The sequence below is a fragment of the Globicephala melas genome, chromosome 9, assembly GCF_963455315.2.
Source record: "Globicephala melas chromosome 9, mGloMel1.2, whole genome shotgun sequence".
Classification (NCBI taxonomy): domain Eukaryota; kingdom Metazoa; phylum Chordata; class Mammalia; order Artiodactyla; family Delphinidae; genus Globicephala; species Globicephala melas.
In genome coordinates, this window is record NC_083322.1 from 30,002,709 (window position 1) to 30,017,891 (window position 15,183).

The window sequence follows — 15,183 nt, forward strand, 5'->3', positions numbered from 1 at the left end:
CACACATATGCATGTGTGTTTATAGTTCCAAATTTAACTACTTACTAAATAGTTGGCACAGCAAGTTAGATACAACTGCAGTAACTACTCAGAATGCAGCACAGCAAGACAGAGATTGAAAATATGAAAGAGAAGTTAAGTGAACAAGTGACGAAGAGATGAAAGAACAAAAATCAATATGCAAATTATTTGAGATCCTGAAAGAAAAAGTGGAGACTATGGAGAAAAGGAAATAACTGAAACCATAATGCTAAGAATTTTCCAAAACTAATCAAAAGTACAAATTGATAGTTATAGAACAAAAACTGACAGATTCCATTCATATATTATAAACATTTAGATTCATTTGTCACATCCTCCCTTTCATCCGGAAATTACCTACATGTAAATATTTTAAAAAACTGAATATGTTAGGGCTTCCCTGGTGGTGCAGTGGTTGGGAGTCCGCCTGCCGATGCAGGGGACATGGGTTCATGCCCCGGTCTGGGAGGGTCCCACATGTCGCGGAGCGGCTGGGCCCCTGAGCCATGGCCACTGAGCCTGCGCGTCCGGAGCCTGTGCTCCGCAATGGGAGAGGCCGCAACAGTGAGAGGCCCGCGTACCGCTAAAATAAAAATTAAAAAAAAATTGAATATGTTAAAGTTTACTTTTTGCTGTAAAGTTCTGCGCAGTCTAAGCATTTTGACAAATGCCTTGTATTCGCCATTACAGTATTTTACAGAATACTTTCACTGCACTAAAATTTTCTGTGTTTAATCTTAGCAATGTTCTCAACACAACTCCCAGCAACCACTGGACTTTAGTATTTGCCTTTTCCAAAATATTATGTAATTGGAATTGTAAAGTATCTAGCTTTTCCAGACTGGTCTTTTTCACATAGCAACATTCATTTAAGATTAATCAATGTCTTTCTGTGGCTTGATATTTCATTTTTATTGATGAATAGTATTTTATAGTATATGTGCCATGTTATCCAGTTCACTGAAGGAAATCTTGGTTGCTTCAAGTTTTCAGCAATTATGCATAGAGCTGCTCTTAATATCCATGTGCAGGTATGGATGATAAGTTTTTAAATTATTTGGGTAAATACCTAGGAACACGTTGACTGGACTGTATGCAAAGACTGTTTCGTTTTCTAGGATCGCCAGACTGTCTTCCACAGAAGCCATGCTACTTTGCATTCTCACCAGCGATCCAGGAGATTTTTTGCTGCTCTGCATCCTCAGCAGCACTTGGTATTGTCAGGTTTGTTTGTTTTTTGGATTTTAACCATTTGGATAGGTGCGCAGGAATATCTCTTTGCCATTTTAAATTGCAAAAAAGTTAATTAAATGCCAAACAATGTTGAGCATCTTTTCATATGCTCATTTGCTAACTGTATACTGTCTTTGGTGAGGTGTTTGTTCAGATCTTGTGCCCATTTTTAAATTGAGTCATTTGTTTCCTTATTGTTGAGTTTTAGGAGTAATTTGGAAAACTAAACACGCAGCAAAGGCAAAGACTGCTTCATTGGGCTCCCCTGTGCCTTGAGTGCCCCTGGCCCCACCATGACTGTGCCCTGCCCAGTTTCAGATACTCAGAGTCCACCTTTACTTTCACCTACATTGGAGGCCCCAAAAGATGGGCATGTCTAAACTATCTTGAGGACAGCCTTCAAGATGGTGGAGGAGTAAGACGCGGAGATCACCTTCCTCCCCACAAATACATCAAAAATATATCTACATGTGGAACAACTCCTACAGAACACATACTGAACTCTGGCAGAAGACCTCAGACTTCCCATAAGCCGTGGTGCTGACAGGGTCATGGTGCTCTGGCTGGGTGTCAGGCCTGAGCCTCTGATGTGGTAGAACCGAGTTCAGGACATTGGACCACCAGAGACCTCCCAGCGCCATGTAATATCAATCAGCAAGAGCTCTCCCAGAGATCTCTGTCTCAACGCTAAGACCCAGCTCCACTCAATGACCAGCAAGCTCCAGTGCTGGACACCCCATGCCAAACAAATAACAAGATAGGAACACACTCCCACCCATTAGAAGACAGGCTGCTTAAATTCATCATAAGTTCATTAGACACCCCAAAACACACCACCGGATGCGGTCCTGCCCACCAGAAAGACAAGATCCAGCCTCATCCAACAGAACACAGGCTCCAGTCCCCTCCACCACAAAACCTACAAAATCCACTGGACCAAGCTTAGCCATGGGGGCACACACCAAAAAAAATGGGAACTACGAACCTGCAGCCTATAAAAAGGAGACAGCCACAGAGTAAGTTAAACAAAATGAGAAAACAGAGAAATATGAAGCATATGAAGAAGCAAAGTAAAAACCCACCAGACCAAACAAATGAAGAGGAAATAGGCAATCTACCTGAAAAAGAATTCAGAATAATGATAGTAAAGATGATCCAAAATCTTGGAAATAGAATGGCAAAATACAAGGAACATTTAACAAGGACCTAGAAGAACTAAAGAGCAAACCAAGAATGACGAACAACACAATAAATGAAATTAAAAATTCTCTAGAAGTAATGAATAGCAGAATAACTGAGGCAGAAAAATGGATAAATGACCTGAAAGATAAAAGAGTGAAAATAACTACTGCAGAGCACAATAAAGAAAAAAGAATGAAAAGAATTGAGGAGAGTCTCAGAGACCTCTGGGACAACATTAAATGCACCAACATTTGAATTATAGGGGTCCCAAAAGAAGAAGAGAAAAAGAAAGGGAATGAGAAAATATTTGAAGAGATTATAGATGAAAATTTCCCAAATATGGGAAAGGAAATAGTTAAGTCCAGGAAGCACAGAGAGTCCTATACAGGATAAATCCAAGGAGAAACACGCCAAGACACATATTAATCAAACTATCAAAATTAACGACAAAGAAAAAATATTAAAAGCAGCAAGGGAAAAACAAGAAATAACATACAAGGGAATGCCCATAAGGTTAAAAAGCTGATCTTTCAGCAGCAACTCTGCAAACCAGAAGGGACTGGGAGGACATATTTGAAGTGATGAAAGGGAAAAACCTACAACAAAGATTACTCTACCCAGCAAGGATCTCATTAAGATTTGACAGAGAAATTAAACCCTTTACAGATAAGCAAAACTAAGAGAATTCAGCACCACCAAACCAGCTTTACCACAAATGATAAAGGAACTTCTCTAGGCAGGAAACACAAGAGAAGGAAAAGACCTACAATACCAAACCCAAAACAATTAAGAAAATGGTAATAGGAACATACATATCAATAATTACATTAAATTTAAATGGATTAAATGCTCCAAGCAAAAGACATAGACTGGCTGAATAGATACAGTAACAAGACCCGTATATATGCTGTCTATAAGAGATCCAATTCAGACCTAGGGACACAGACAGACTGAAAGTGAAGGAATGGAAAAAGATATTCCATGCAAATTGAAATCCAAAGAGAGCTGGAGTACCAATTCTCTTATCAGACAAAATAGACTTTAAAATAAAGGTTACTACAAGAGACAAAGAAGGACACTACATAATGATCAAGGGATCAATCCAAGAAGAAGATATAACAATTGTAAATACTTATGCACCAAAAAAAGGAGTACCTCAATACATAAGGTAAATGCTAACAGGAGAAAGGGGATATCAACAGTAACACAATAATAGCAGGGGACTTTAACACCCCACTTTCACCAATGGACAGATCATCCAAAATGAAAATAAATAAGGAAACACAAGCTTTAAATGATACATTAAACAACATGGACTTAATACATATTTATAGGATATTCAATCCAATAACAACAGAATACACTTTCTTCTCAAGTGCTCATGGAACATTCTCCAGGAGAGATCATATCTTGGGTCACAAATCAAGGCTTGGTAAATTTAAGAAAATTAAAATCGTATCAAGTATCCTTTCAACAACAACGCTATGAGATTAGATATCAATTACAGGAAAAAATCTGTAAAAAATACAAACACATGGAGGCTAAACAATACACCACTAAATAACCAAGAGATAACTGAAGAAATCAAAGAGGATATCAAAAAAATGCCTAAAAACAATGACAGTGAAAACACGACAACCCAAAACCTATGGGATGCAGCAAAAGCAGTTCTAAGAGGGAAGTTTATAGCAATACAATCCTACATCAAGAAACAAGAAAAATCTCAAATAAACAACCCAGCCTTACATCTAAAGCAGTTAGAGAAAGAAGAACCAAAAAACCCCAAAGTTAGCAGAAGGAAAGAAATCATAAAAATCATATTAGAAATAAATGAAAAAGAAATGAAGGAAATGAGAGCAAATATCTATAAAAGTAAAAGCTGGTTCTTTGAGAAGATAAACAAAATTGATAAACCATTAGCCAGACTTATCAACAAAAAAAGGGAGAAGACTCAAATCTATAGAATTAGAAATGAAAAAGGAGAAGTAACAACTGACACTGCAGAAATACGAAGGATTATGAGAGACTACTACAAGCAACTCTATGCCAATAAAATGGACAAACTGGAAGAAATGGACAAATTCTTAGAAATGCACAACCTGCCAAGACTGAACCAGGAAGAAATAGAAAATATGAACAGACCAATCACAAGCACTGAAATTGAAACTGTGATTAAAAATCTTCCAACAAAAAAAAGCCCAGGACCTGATGGCTTCACAGGATAATTCTATCAAACATTTAGAGAAGAGCTAACACCTATCCTTCTCAAACTCTTGCAAAATACAGCAGAGAGAGGAACACTCCCAAACTCATTCTACGAGGCTACCATCCTCTGATACCAAAACCAGACAAAGATGTCACAGAAAAAGAAAACTACAGGCCAATATCACTGATGAACATAGATGCAAAAATCCTCAGCAAAATAATAGCAAACAGAATCCAACAGCACATTAAAAGAATCATACACCATGATCAAGTGGGGTTTATCCCAGGAATGCAAGGATTGTTCAATATACACAAATCAATAAATGCAATACCCCATATTAACAAACTGAAGGAAAAAATACATATGATAATCTCAATAGATGCAGAAAAATCTTTTGACAAAATTCAACACAAATTTATGATAAAAAAAAACCTCCAGAAAGTAGGCATAGAGGGAAATTACCTCAACATAATAAAGCCCATATATGACAAACCCACAGCCAACATTGTTCTCAGTGGTGAAAAACTGAAACCATTTCCACTAAGATCAGGAACAAGACAAGGTTGCCCACTTTCACCACTATTATTCAACATAATTTTGGAAGTTTTAGGCACAGCAATCAGAGAAGAAGAAGAAATAAAAGGAATCCAAATCAGAAAAGAAAAAGTAAAACTGTCACTGTTTGCAGATGACATGATACTATACATAGAGATTCCTAAAGATGCTACCAGAAAACTAGGAGAGCTAATCAATGAATTCGGTAAAGTAGCAGGCTACAAAATTAATGCACAGAAATCTCTTGCATTCCTATACACTAATGATGAAAAATCTGAAAGAGAAATGAAGGAAACACTCTCATTTACTAGTGCAACAAAAAGAATAAAATACCTAGGATTTAACCTACCTAAGTAGAGAAAAGACCTGTATGCAGAAAACTATAAGACACTGATGACAGAAATTAAAGATGATACAAACAGAGGGAGAGATATACCATGTTCTTGGATTGGAAGAATCAACATTGTGAAAATGACCATACTACCCAAAGCAAGCTACATATTCAATGCAATCCCTATCAAACTACCAATGGCATTTTTCACAGAACTAGAACAAAAAATTTCACAATTTGTATGGAAACACAAAAGACTGCAAATAGCCAATGCAATCCTGAGAAAGAAAAATGGAACTGAAGGAATCAGGCTCCCGGACTTCAGACTATACTACAAAAGCTACAGTAATTAAGACAGTATGGTACTGGCACAAAAACAGAAATATAGATCAGTGGTACAGGAGAGAAAGCCCAGAGAAAAACCCACACACATATGGTCACCTTATCTTTGATAAAGGAGGCAAGAATATACAGTGGAGAAAAGACAGCCTCTTCAATAAGTGGTGCTGTGAAAACTGGACAGCCGCACGTAAAAGAATGAAATTATGATACTCCCTAACACCATACACAAAAATAAACTCAAAATGGCTAAAGACCTAAATGTCAGGCCAGACACTATAAAACTCTTAAAGAAAAACATAGGCAGAACACTCGATGACATAAATCACAGCAAGATCTTTTTTTTTTGCGGTACGCGGGCCTCTCACTGTTGTGGCCTCTCCTGTTGCAGAGCACAGGCTCCGGACGCGCAGGCTCAGCAGCCATGGCTCACGGGCCCTGCCACTCCGCGGCATGTGGGATCTTCCCGGACCGGGGCACGAAGCCGTGTCCCCTGCATCGGCAGCCGGACTCTCAACCACTGCGCCACCAGGGAAGCCCAGCAAGATCTTTTTCACCCACCTCCTAGAGAAATGGAAGTAAAAACAAAAATAAACAAATGGGGCCTAATGAGACTTTGAAGCTTTTGCACAGCAAAGGAAAACATATAGAAGACAAAAAGAAAACCCTCAGAATGGGAGAGAATATTTTCAAACAAAGCAACTGACAAAGGATTAATCTCCAAAATTTACAGGCAGCTCATGCAGCTCAATATCAAAAAAACAAACAATCCAATCCAGAAATTGGCAGAAGACCTAAATAGACATTTCTCCAAAGATATACAGATCACCAACAAACACATGAAAAGATGGTCAACATCACTAATCATTAGAGAGATGCAAATCAAAACTACCATGAGGTATCACATCACAGCAGTCAGAATGGCCATCATCAAAAAATCTACAAACAATAAATGCTGGAGAGGGTGTGGAGAAAAGGGAACCCTCTTGCACTGTTGGTGAGAATGTAAATTGATACAGCCACTATGGAGAACAGTATGGAGGGTCCTAAAAAACTAAAAATAGAACTACCTTATGACCCAGCAATCCCACTACTGGGCATATACCCAGAGAAAACCATAATTCAAAAAGAATCATGTACCACAATATTCATTGCAGCACTAATTACACTAGCCAGGACATGGAAGCAACCTAAGTGTCCATCAACAGATGAATGGATAAAGAAGATGTGGCACATATATACAATGGAATATTCCGCAGCCATAAAAAGAAATGAAATCGAGTTATTTGTAGTGAGGTGGAAGGACCTAGAGTCTGTTGTACAGAGTGAAGTAAGGCAGAAAGAGAAAAACAAATACCATATGCTAACACATATATATGGAATCTAAAAAAAAAAAAAAGGTTCTGAAGAACCTAGGGGCAGGACAGGGATAAAGACACAGACGTAGAGAATGAACTTGAGGACATGGGGAGGGAGAAGGGTAAGCTGGGACAAAGTGAGAGAGTGGCATGGACATATATACACTACCAAATGTAAAATAGATAGGTAGTGGGAAGCAGCCACATAGCACAGGGAGATCAGCTCTGTGCTCTGTGACCACCTAGAGGGGTGGGATAGGGAGGGTGGGTGGGAGACGCAAAAGGGAGGTGATATGGGGATATATGTATATGTATAGCTGATTCACTTTGTTATACAGCAGAAACTAACACACCATTGTAATGCAATTATACTCCAATAAATATGTTAAAAAAAAAGAGTATTTTGTATGTCTTGTATACACGTGGTTCTTCAGATATATGGTTAAAAATATTTTCTCCCAGTCTGTGACTTGTCTTTGCTTTCTCTTAATAGTTTCTCCCAGAGAGCAGAACAATTTCATTTTAATGATGGCAAACATATTTTTTTCCCAGGATTGTGCTATTGGTATTGTATTTTAAAACTCACCACCAAACCCAAGTTTATATAGTTTTCTTGCGTTTTATATTTCAGTCTCAGATCCATTTTGGTTAATATTTCTGTAAGGGGTAAGGTCTGTTTCTAGGTCCATTACTTTGCATATAAATGTTCAATTGTTTCCATACCATTTCTTGAAAACACTTGCCTTTTTCCATTGAATTATTTCCTCTTCTTTAAATAGGATTTGGCTATATTTATGTGGGTCTATTTCTGAGCTCTCTGTTATATCCTATTGCCTCCTATGCATGTTTTATATCTATACTTACTCTAATACCATGCTGTCTTGATTATTATAGACATACAGTACATCTAAAAATTGGGTAGTGTGACTTTTCCACCTGTTATTCATCTTCAGTATTGTGTTATATACCCTATGTGTTTGCCTTTCCATGTAAACATTAGAATCAGTTTGTTGATATCTACAAAATAGGTTTGGGGATTTTGATTGAGATTGCACTAAATTTACAGATCAAATTGGGAAGGATTGACATCTTAACAATTTTGAGTCTCATCATCTAGGAACACAGAACATCTCTCCACTTATTTACAATTTAATTGATCATTTTTATCAGTGTTTTGTACGATCTACCTAAAGGATGTAGTATACATCCTTTAGAAGTTTTGTTCAATTTATTACTGTGTATTTCATTTTCACTGTTATTGTAAATGGTGTTATTTTATTAATTTTAAATCCCCAGTGTTTATTGCTGGTATATTAGATATCAGTTGAATTTTTATATTAACCTTGCATCCCATAATGTTGTTATAATTGCTTATTAGTTTCAGAAAGTCTTTTTCAATTGATTCTTTGGGATTTTATACATAGACAAACATCATCTCTAAATAAAGACTTTTATTTCTTCCTTTTCTATCTTTATACCTTTCAATTAATTATTTTGCATTTCTTTCAGATTTTCTACATAGACAATAATGTCATCTGTGAACAAAGAAATTTATTTCTTCCTTCACTATCTGTATACTTTTAATTTCCTTTTCTTGCCTTATTGGACTAGGTAGTACTTCCAGTATGATGTTTTAAAGGAGTTGTGAGAGGGGACATCCTTGTCTTGTATCTGATCTTAGTGGGAGAGCTTTGAGTTTCTCACCATTAAGTATGATGCTAGCTGTAGGTTTTATGTAGATAGTCTTTATCAAATTGTGAAAGTTTCTCTCTATTCTTGGTTTACTAAGAGTTTTTTTTTTTTTTTTTTTTTTTTTTTGCAGTACACGGGCCTCACTGTTGTGGCCTCTCCCATTGCAGAGCAAGGCTCCGGACGCACAGGCTCAGCGGCCATGGCTCACGGGCCCAGCCACTCTGTGGCATGTGGGATCTTCCCAGACTGGGGCTCGAACCCGTGTCCCCTGCATCAGCAGGTGGACTCTCAACCACTGCGCCACCAGGGAAGCCCTACTAAGAGATTTTAAAATCATGAATGGGTGTTGGATTTTTGTCAAATGCCTTCTCTATATGTATTGATGTGATTGGTGGATTACACTAATTGATTTTTTAATATTGTACACAAACTTGCATACTTGGGATAAATCCCACTTGGTCATGGTGTACAATTCTTTTCACACATTCTTGGATTCAATTTGCTAATATTTTGTTGGGAATTTTTATATCTATGTTCATGAGAGATATTGTAGGTTTCTTGTAGTGTTTTTGTCTCATTTTGGTATTAGGGTAAATCTGGCCTCATAGAATGAGTTAGGTAGCAATCTCTCTGCTACTATTTTCTGAAGGAGATTGTAAAGAATTGGCATTATTTCTTTTTTTAAATGTTTCAGCCATTATTATTTTAAATACTCATTCTGCTCCATTCTCTTATTGTTCTCCTGTTGGTACTCCAATGACACATATGTTACATCTTTTGAAATTATCTTTTGAAAATATACTGGATATTCTGTTCTGTTTACTTCTTTTCTTTGCATTTCTATCTGTGAAATTTCTATTGGCAATATCTTCAAGATTTGTTTTCCTTAGCTATGTCAAGTCTATTAGTGAGCTTATAAAAGGCATTCTTTCCTTGTTAACAATTTTTAAAAAAATATTTATTTATTTATGTATTTATTTATTTTGGCTGCTCAGGGTCTTAGTTGCAGCATGCGGGATCTTCATTGTGGCATGCATGCGGGATCTAGTTCCCCAGCCAGGGACTGAATCCAGGCACCCTGCATTGGGAGCACAGAGTCTTACCCACTGGACCACCAGGGAAGTCCCTGTTAACAATGTTTTTTATTTCTATCATTTCTTTCCTTTTCCAAATTTCTATGTCTATGCTTACATTGCCCTTTTTTTTTCTTATACATTTTACTGTATAACCATTTTTTTTGTTACCACTGCTGCTACAGATTAATCTAATTATGGCCATTTGTTTTTGCATGTTGTCTACTTTTTTCATTAGAACCCTTAACATATTGATCATCATTTTATTTTTTTATTTGCTTTTGTTTGTTTTTAATCCATTATGTCAATTCCTGCCTATTAATTGGAACATTTAATCCATTTACATTTAAAGTAATTACCGATAAGGAAGGACTTCTGCCATTTAGCTGTTTGTTTTTTTGTATGTCTTAAATGTTTTTGTTCCTCAGATCCTCCATTACTGCCTCTTTTTTTTTGGTAGTTTGTTGATATTTTTGTAGTATATTGTTATCTTTTCCTCTTCCCTGATCATCGTTTTAAGTTATCACTCTGATAATTTCAACATCTATGTCATATCTAAGTCTTGTTTTGATGATTGTTTGGCTTTACAAACTTTTGTCTTTTCCTGCCTTTTGGCGTGCCTTGTGATATTTTGTTGAAAGCCACGCAGGTTGTTTTGAGTGGTAGTAATTGAGGTAAATGAGCCATTAGTGTGAGGACCTATGTTAATCTGTCTAGGATTTAGTCATTGTTTAATGTTTGCAGTAGCTATATATATTTCAGAGACTTAGATTCCTCTAATGTTCCCGTCTGAACAATTTTTTGTTTGGGGGCTTACCTAAGTACTCCTCCTAAGAGTCTGTGTCTTACAGCTTGTTCCTCTATAATTCACTATTATACTGGAGCGTTGTTGGTGCAGGGGTAAGTTGCCTGAGAGAGAAGAATTCTGTAGTTTTCCAATTAAATCTGTCTCTCTTGACTATTGTCACTGGCCTATGACATCCACTTGTTTTCTTCTTATGTAGCTATCCCCTCTCTGAGGCAGAACAGGAAGGCTAGAGTGGGCAGGAGTGAGAAGAATGGCCTTCCTCCAACTCCTCTAAGACAAGGCTCTGATAATGATTTCCCCCTGGGAAATAAGCCATTGTTATAGAGAAGACTCTAGGAGTATTTCACAATAGCTACTCTTCCCCAGCCCCTAGAGCCACCAGCTGATATTTCTTGAATTTTTAACATGAGAACCTGGTAGGATTCCTGGTGGTAAAGCCGAGGAAAGTGTTGGGGTGCTTTTGCACTTGCATGTGAGCAATTCAGCCTCCAGTAATTCATGAAAATCACCAGTTAAGTGTACCTACCAGTTTATGACTCCAGCTCTAGAAGCTTTTGCTCCAGGTAAAAAGTCTCAGCTGTGATTTTCTGGATTTGCCTATGGAAACTTCTTTTCTGGCCCAAGAAGACTCACTGATCTTTTGTCCAGATTTTTCTTGTTCTAAGGAGAGGAGTAACAATTTCCAAGGTTTTTACATGTCAGAGCTGAAAACTGAAAACCCAAATAGATTTTAAAATTTAATAATAAAATTTTAAGGAAAAATGATATTAAAAGATGGAAATCTTTATGCATTACTTTTGCCTAATTCCCATGTTAGATCTGCTTAATTTTTAGTCCCTGAATCTTTGGGTCAACAGTATGGTTAGTTGTATTTTCATGCTAATTTAATAAGACCACAAAAGTTGAGTAAAGATTAGATTCAAATGACTTTGTAATTGAAATTCTGTAATTAATCATGTATCTTCTCCTTGTATGAATAGCCAAAGAACCAAATCCTGGATTAATCTTGCTGCCAGTTACATTTCAAAGAACATTTGGAAAAAAATATGGCTAACAGATAAAAATATTTTAAAAACACACATTTTTTTCTTTTATTTTCTCATTTGTAACATTCTATTTCACTAGTTTATTCGGTATGTTCATATTTACAAACAGATGTGAGTAGTGTTTCTATTTTGACCAATTTGTATGAGCTTAAATCAAAATAATAAAAGGTAACCGGTAACTCAGATTTTCTAAATTCTCTTTTGAACGTTAGAAGAATAAAACCCCCAGGAACACCACGCTATATTTTTTAAGGCGGCAGGCGGCAGGCGGACTCCCAACCACTGCGCCGCCAGGGAAGCCCATGCTACATTTTTTAAGGCGAAGTATTAGGCCAGCAGCACACTTTGTCCTAATTTTCTGCCTGTCCCACACTGCCTTTAGCATTCGAGGCTATGTTTTTTTAGTCTGTGATCCCTGTCATTAAATGGGTGGATCTGATACAGAGCCAGTTCCACCCACATCTGTGAGGAACCAATGGGGGAAAATAAGGCTGAAATAGGTACCTGTGGTTAAAAAGGAAATAGCGTTGCCTTAAATACAAAACATCAAGTCATTGTGAAGGCAAAGTATGATACAAGTGAGCTATGCTAGAACACCACATTGATTTAATTGGCTACATGTCACAACTGAAAACTGTCTGCTTTATGGTTTTCAAAAGAAAAACAATGATTAATAATGAAGTATTTGTTTAAAATTATTTTTATTGCTTAAATATTCTTATTTGAAAAATGCTTTCTGTTAATATTAAAAGAAGGAAGTAGTGCTGAATTTTGAATATTTCCCAAAGGAAGGAGTCTGGGGTAATTCACATGTGTTGTTTTCCTGCTTCCTTTGTATAAAAATAGATATTAATTGGCACTGTGCAAAGCTTTGGGGGTTGGGGCTGAAAAATGATTTGACTGCATTTAGGAGTGTGAGTTTTCATGATGTATTTTTTGTTGTGACATTTAGTTTAGCCTTTTGACTACACTTAAAGTTTGTGCTATTAAACACTGAGATCAAACTACAGAAAAGATTCACTAGAACAATTTCAAAAGCTTCTCTTTCTTTCACTCAAGAATAAACATCTCTGCATGAGAATTCTTAGTAACAGTATTTCCCTCTTCCATGTGTTGTTCTCAGAAACAAGTTAATAAAGAAAAACTGCCCCACGGGGCACAATTTTTGGCTATCCCGACTATACCATTTTGGCAGCTCCACAAAGGCTTCTCCAGAGCATTGCACATCTCTTTAGCATTTCTGTGGAGGTGGAACATCAGTGGGGCCTCAGGACAATGAAGGCATTGGTTCCATTAAGAAGAAGCAAAGCATTTTCCCAAAAGAGCTGTTGAGCAGCTTGACAGTGAGATAGATTTTCATGGAAAAGATTGATGAAGTTCAAAAAGTAGTGAGTTCAGTTCTTCTTGGTATAATGTTGTAAAGCTTTTAGTTCGTCCAAAGACAAAAGCACTCAGTTTCCCCTTGTCATCTTTCCCCTTTTAAGCTTCAATAACCACTTCATTAAGTGAAACGATGCTGTCACCATCCATCATCTGCCAGGCCATAATTCCCAATACAGCCTGGTCTGCAATCTCAGCATGCAGGTCACAGTTTCCATCTGGATTTGCATTTTACTCTATGAATTCATAATATCCATAAATTTTCTACTAATATTAAAAACTCTGGAGTGAAAAGGAGCAAATACACGTTTCTCTTTTCAATTCCGTTTCTGACACAGTGCATAATTCTTTTCATTTTTATTTTTTGGGAAACAGGTCTTCATCCTTTTTGTCACCTGCTGTATTCCAATCTCCAACAATATTTCCCGATACATAGTGAGCTGCCTATATACATGTTGAATTGGTTGGAATAAAAATCTCATACTTGGAAAACACATATATATTACAAGTTATTTGCACAATTTTAGTATAATTTTAGCCAATTCAGTACAATATATAAAACACGTAAAATAAGTGTAAATGAATAAGAAATGATAAGACTCAAAATAATTACAATAAGCAACTTAAACCACAAAAGATTTCATGAAATGTAGATAATCACGCACAACCTGCTGGCTAATATATTAGCTTTCTGCTCTCCTTGTTCTAAGGGACAATTCTGTTATTTCAAGTTTAAAGCTTACAATTATTCTAAAAACATATAGTTATTTTTCTTTATGAATAAACTCATAATCAGTTGTTTCCCTGGGACATTTGAAATTAAGAAAAAAAGGATCTGGTTTGAGCTATGAAGCCTAATCCTCGGCTCCTTTGCCCTCACTCTACATATATGTATATATAACTCAAGAAAAAGCAGTTTGCCCTACCCAGACTTGCAAACTACCTCTTCCTACCAGCAATACATCCTTGCATCCATTCTTAACGAGGTATCTTACTTATGTTTCTAAAATGCAAATACGATTCTATTACTTCTCTGCTTAAATTCCTTTAGTCTCCTCATAGCCTTTTGATAAGGGCACTTTATAAAGTGCCAATTTTTTGGCATCTCAGATCTTTCAGGATCTGAGCTCATTTCTTAAAAGCATTGTCCATGCATTCTATAATATAGCCACCTTGAATGACTAGAAAGATTGGAAATGATTCACTTTCTTTTTCTTCCCATGTCTTTCTGCATGCTGATTTCTCTGTCTTGACTAAACTGTCATCACATTTTGAAAATCTCTTCCCTGCCAATTTAAACTGGTGACGTTCAACAATTCAAACACATATAGTATGCTACGCACTCATGAACTTGGCTGAGAAAATAAAAGGCTGTAAATATTCTCCATAATTCACTTTGAGTTATCACATAATTATACTTTATTTGAAAGGGGTTTTTGGCATGAAAGTGTTCATATTCTATTACTCATTAAAAATTTAACCAAAATTTGAATCAAGTTAATTTCTGCTACAACTTTGACAAATTCACTAAAGCTATAAGAAGTTAATTCTTAATTTATTAGATGTTCTACATATTCTCATTGACATTTGTTGAAATTATTGTCTCCAATGACTATACTGAACACAGTGTTTATTATTAATTGAACTATAGTTATGAGGAATCAGTGTGTATTCTACTAAGGCCAAACTAAACCTTATTTATATAATCCTAAAATGAAAAGAAAAATATATGCACAAAATATAATATTATAGTTGAAATGCTTGAGCTTTCCTTTATATCACTCTGCATAATAATACAAGTAATAAAATAAAAGTAATTTTCCCATTACCATACAAACAACAGGACCTCTACTTAACCTTATTTAGTTATAATTAATCTATTACTAAATGTTATTACATGAAAAATAATTTTATCTTCCCCAAATAACTAATAATTCATAGCTTTCATTAATTCAAATA